Consider the following 5177-nt stretch of genomic DNA (forward strand, 5'->3'; position numbering starts at 1 on the left):
TCCCTTGGACTGCAAGGAGATCCAACCAGTCCATTCTGAGAGATCAGCCCTGGGATTTCTTTGGAAGGAATGATGCTAAAGCTGAAACTCCGGTACTTTGGCCACCTGATGCGAAGAGCTGACTCGTTTGAAAAGACTCTGATGGTGGGAGGGATTGGGGGCAGGAGGAGAAGGGAACTACAGAGGATGAGATGGTTGGTGGCATCACCGACTTGGTGGACATGAGTTTGAGCAAGCTCCGGAAGTTGGTGATGGATAGGGAGGCCTGGCGTGCTGCAGTCCGTGGGGTCGCAAAGAGTCGGACACGACTGAACAACTGAACTGAACTGTTCTTTTATAAATCAGTGACTTTTCTATCATCATATATGTCTCATGTACCTGTCCAAAATTTTAGAATGAAAGCTGTAAGATCTCTATGTCTGTCTTTGCTTAAGGGTGTCTTTGAATGTATGTTAGAAATGCATGGGTTTTTTGTTACCTCCAGATGATGTTGCTGGTTCTTTAATGTTTTGTTTTCTAGATTTAAGGAAACATTTTTTCTTTTCTCTTAAACTGGTGGTGATTTTCCACCCACTGACCTCTGCTTTATGCCTTGACTCTAAGTCCCCACTTGCCCATGTTCTGTTCAGTTTGAAGTCAGCTCTATACCAAGGTCTCTTTTCCCCCTATTATAACAGTTCCTGTTTAAAATTTGCCATCACCATTTTAACTTCTGTTACATTAACTTGGTAAATTGTATCTTTGTAAAAAGAAACAGAAAGTAGAAAAGGGGTTGCCAGGGGTTATGGGGAGGGAAAAAAAACAGCAAGAGTTTGGTAAAAAGGGTACAGATTTTCAGTTTTAAAAGGACTACAGTCTGAGGTGACTATAGCTGAGAACACTATATTTGAGTAATCAAAATTTACTGAGAGTAGAACTTTAATGTTCTTACTAGGGAAAAAAGGTAAACTTGTGAAGTAATGGTATGTTAATTAACAAACACAGTGAGGGGAATCCCTTTACAATGCATAGAAGTGAAGTCGCTCAGTCGTGTCTGACTCTTTGTGACCCCATGGACTGTAGGCCACCAGGCTCTTCTATCCATGGGACAAGAGTAGTGGAGTGGGCTGCCATCCCAACCCAGGGATTGAACCCAGGTCTCTTGCATTGTAGGCAGACGCATTACCATCTGAGCCACGAAGGAAGTCGCTCAGTGCATAAGTATACCAAATTATCAGGTGTATCAAAGTATCACTTTAAATAAGCAACGATTTGTCAATTATGCCTTAACATAGCTGAAAACAAAATCACAGGAGAATCTTGCCAAAGGAGAAGGCACTGACTCACATCTGCACACCAAGCCTTGCCCTTGTTTACTGTGTTTTCCCTGACAATCTCCCAGAACTATCACCTCCACACCTTTCCCTGTTTAGGTGGAATTTAAACCTGAATGCCTAATCCCCTCAGGGAGTTACTCAACATTCCCCTGTGCATCTCTCAAGTGTACATGAGGTATGTGTTGTGTGTGTGCTAAGTCACTCTGTCTTGTCTGATCCTTTGGGATCCCATGGACTGTAGCCCGCCAGGCTCCTCTGTCCATGGGATTCTCCAGGAAAGGATAATTGGAGTGGGTAGCCATTCCCTTCTCCAGGGGATCTTCCTGCCCCAGGGATCGAACTCTGCTGTGTCTCCTGCATTGGCAGACAGATTCTTAAGCTCTGAGCCACCTGAGAAGCAATACCTGAGGTATACATGTTAATAAATCTGCTTTTCCCCCCTGTGTCTTTTGTTACAGGGCCTCCAGTCAAGAACTTAAAGCTGTTCTTATTTTTCCTTCTCTGCATCTCCCTTTAGCACTGCAGAGGAGGGAAAAACTCCCTAAAGTCAGTTTGGCCAAAATGCCTCCTATTCTTGACGTCCTCTGTTGGTCATTTCCCACCCACTGACCTCCGCTTTCTGCCTTGATTAGAAGTCCCCACTTGCCGATCCTCTGTTTAGTTTGGAGTCAGCTCTATACCAAGGTCTCTTTCCTCCTTATTATAATAGCTCCTGCTTAAAATTTGCCATTCCTGTTTTAAGTTCTGTCTGCTTCTGGTTTTCTCGGAACTCAGTAACACCTGGAAGTACTCAGTCTCCTTCTCCCCAAGATTCACTGGCCATCTCTTTTTTTCTCCTGAGTTTATTCATTTAACTCTGTTTATTTCCAACTGTGCCAGTTCCTTTCACTTACTGAGGAAATACTTTCTTTTCAAAAGTTTTTTTTTTTTTTTTTTAATCAGGGTATAGTTGATTTACAATGTTGTGTTTGTTTCAGGTGTAGATGGAAAGTGAATAAGTTATAGAAATACATACATCCAGGGCTTCCCTGGTGGCTCAGTGGTCAAGAATTCACCTGGCAAAGCAAGAGCCCCAGGTTTGATTCCTGGGTGGGGAAGATCCCTTGGAGGAGGAAATGGCTACCCACTCCAATATTCCTGCCTGGAAATCCCATCGACAGAGGAGCCTGGTGGGCCACAGTCCATGGGGTTGTAAAAGAGTCGGACACAACTTAGCAACTAAACCACCACAACAACACATATATCCACTCTTGTTTGGATTCTTTTCCCATATAGGTCAGTACAGAGTATCCAGCAGAGCTCCCCATGCTAGATGGCAGGTCCGTATGTACAGCAGTGTGCAAATATCATCTCCAATCTCCTAGTTTATCCCTCTGAACTGTGGTGTTGGAGAAGACTCTTGAGAGCCCCTTGGACTGCAAGGAGATCTAACCAGTCCATTCTGAAGGAGATCAGCCCTGGGATTTCATTGGAAGGAATGATGCTAAAGCTGAAGCTCCAGTACTTTGGCCACCTCACGTGAAGAGTTGACTCATTGGAAAAGACTCTGATGCTGGGAGGAATTGGGGGCAGGAGGAGAAGGGGACGACCGAGGATGAGATGGCTGGATGGCATCACTGACTCAATAAACATGAGTCTGAGTGAACTCCGGGAGTTGGTGATGGACAGGGAGGCTTGGCGTGCTGTGATTCATGGGGTCGCAAAGAGTCGGACATGATTGAGCGACTGAACTGAACTGAACTGAACTTATCTCTCCTGCCTTCCCTTCCCCCCGGTAACCATAAGTTTGTTTTCTACATCTCTTATTTTATTTTATTTTATTTTTTTTAGGATTTCACAAATACTATTTTCTACTCAGAAGGAAAAAAGCAGTGCCTCAGAGGGAAGGTCATGTTGGTCCAGGAAAGGGAGGGGTGTTGAGTAGACTAAAAAATACACAGACACGATGCTCCCCATTTCCTATGCCATATGTCCTTGCTTCTCTCTTCTCATCACAACACAGAAAACCTAGAACTTTTCATTTTTCACAGATCATCCCAGTTAAGAGCTCATGGCAGCGGGGAAGGGTGGCTTGTGCAAGACCAGAAGGTGAATTGCTGCCAGTTTATAAATGTGCTAAAAAGCTTCAGTCTGTCCTTAGAGAAAGTGAAAGTGTTAGTCACTCAGTCGTGTCTGACTCTTTGATCCCACAGATGTTAGCCCACCAGACTCCTTTGTCCATGGGACTGTAGCCCACCAGGCTCCAGTGTCCGTGGGATTCTCCAGGCAAGAATACTGGAGTGGGTTGCCATTTCCTTCTCCAGGGAATGATCGAGACCCAGGGATTGAACCTGGGTCTCCTGCATTGCAGGCAGATTCTTTACCATTGGAGCCACTAGGAAAGCCTTAGAGAAGTGGGGAACCATTGAAGGTTAAAAAACTCAGACAAGGGAGATGGATGATTAGGTCTGTGCTCCAGTAATTAATTCATCCAACAAATATTGTGTGTCTGTAACTTTTCAACACTACGTGCTATGCTTACTTCAGGGAGCAGATGAAAATCCATGCCTTCTTGGAGTGCCCTTCAAGTAGGTGGGGGAGATAAACAATAAGTAGCTTTTATAAAGAAGTAAACAGTATTTTAGAAGGTGATAAATGCATTAAGAAAAATATATAGCAAGATTTCCTTTGTAATACAATGGGTAAGAATCCACTTGCCAATGCAGGAGTTAAGGGTTCAATCCCCAGTCCAGCAAGATCGCACGTGCCGCTGAGCAACTAACCCTGTGTGTCACCACTATCAAGCCTGTGCTCTAGAGCCCGGGAGCCACAGCTACTGAGCCCACCAGCTGCAACTACTGAAGCCCGAGTGCTCCAGAGCCAGACTCCTCAACAAGAGAACCCACTGCAGTGAGACGCCTAAGGCCCCCAACTAGAGAGCAGCCCCCACTCTTGGCAACTGGAGAAAGACTGCAGGCAGCAACAAAGACCCAGTGCAACCTAAACTAAAGAGATAAATGTTTTTAGAGAGCAAAGCAAAATATAGCAGAGAAAAGTGTTAGAAAGGGTTGGGCTGAAGGCTGTCGTTTTGTATAAGGAAGTCTGGAAAAGTCTCCTTGAGAAGATACTATTTGAATAAAGCTTTAAAGGAGTAGAGGGTTTAAACCAAGCTGATCTCTGTGGAAAAGAACATTTCAGGTAGGAGCAGCAGAAACAAAGGCCTTGGCAGGGCTCGGGGCTGGGGGTGGGTGGGAAGTGGGGAGCAGTGTCTGAGTTATTCCAGGAAACACAGGAATAGGAACGCAGGAAACAGGGAGGCCAGGATGGTGGGGTCAGTGCGATGGAAGGACAGAGGCCAAATCAGACTGGATCTTGCAGGCCATTTTGCAGGCTTTTCTCTGAATGCAGTGAAAAGCAGTTGGATGCCCACTGGAAAGATTCTTCTGGCCACAACATACTGGTGCACCAAAATACTGGCTGAGGATGTGTCGGGAGCCAGCGTGAGGAATTCCACCCGTGTCAAGGTCATGCGGCAAGAGCTCTGATGGCAAGGCTAATCAGACCCACAACATATTGATGCACCAAAATACTGGTTGAGGATATAGATCAAATATCCATCACTAAGAAGGTGAAGTGCTATCCTGGTTTCATCCGGCAATGGACTACTCTCCACCTCTAAGTCTTTGAAACAATGTTGTATCTAAAATACATGACACTCGATTCACACTGTTATACGGCAGAAACCAACACAATATTGTACAGCAGTTATCTTTCAATTTAAAAATGAAATAAAATACACCACACTGTACTCTTCTAAAATATCAGATTACATGTGTTGGCGCTTTCACCAAATTTGTGTCTGTCTCTGGGATTCAAATAAGT

This window comes from Capricornis sumatraensis, chromosome 7 (assembly GCF_032405125.1).
Source record: "Capricornis sumatraensis isolate serow.1 chromosome 7, serow.2, whole genome shotgun sequence".
Classification (NCBI taxonomy): Eukaryota; Metazoa; Chordata; class Mammalia; order Artiodactyla; family Bovidae; genus Capricornis; species Capricornis sumatraensis.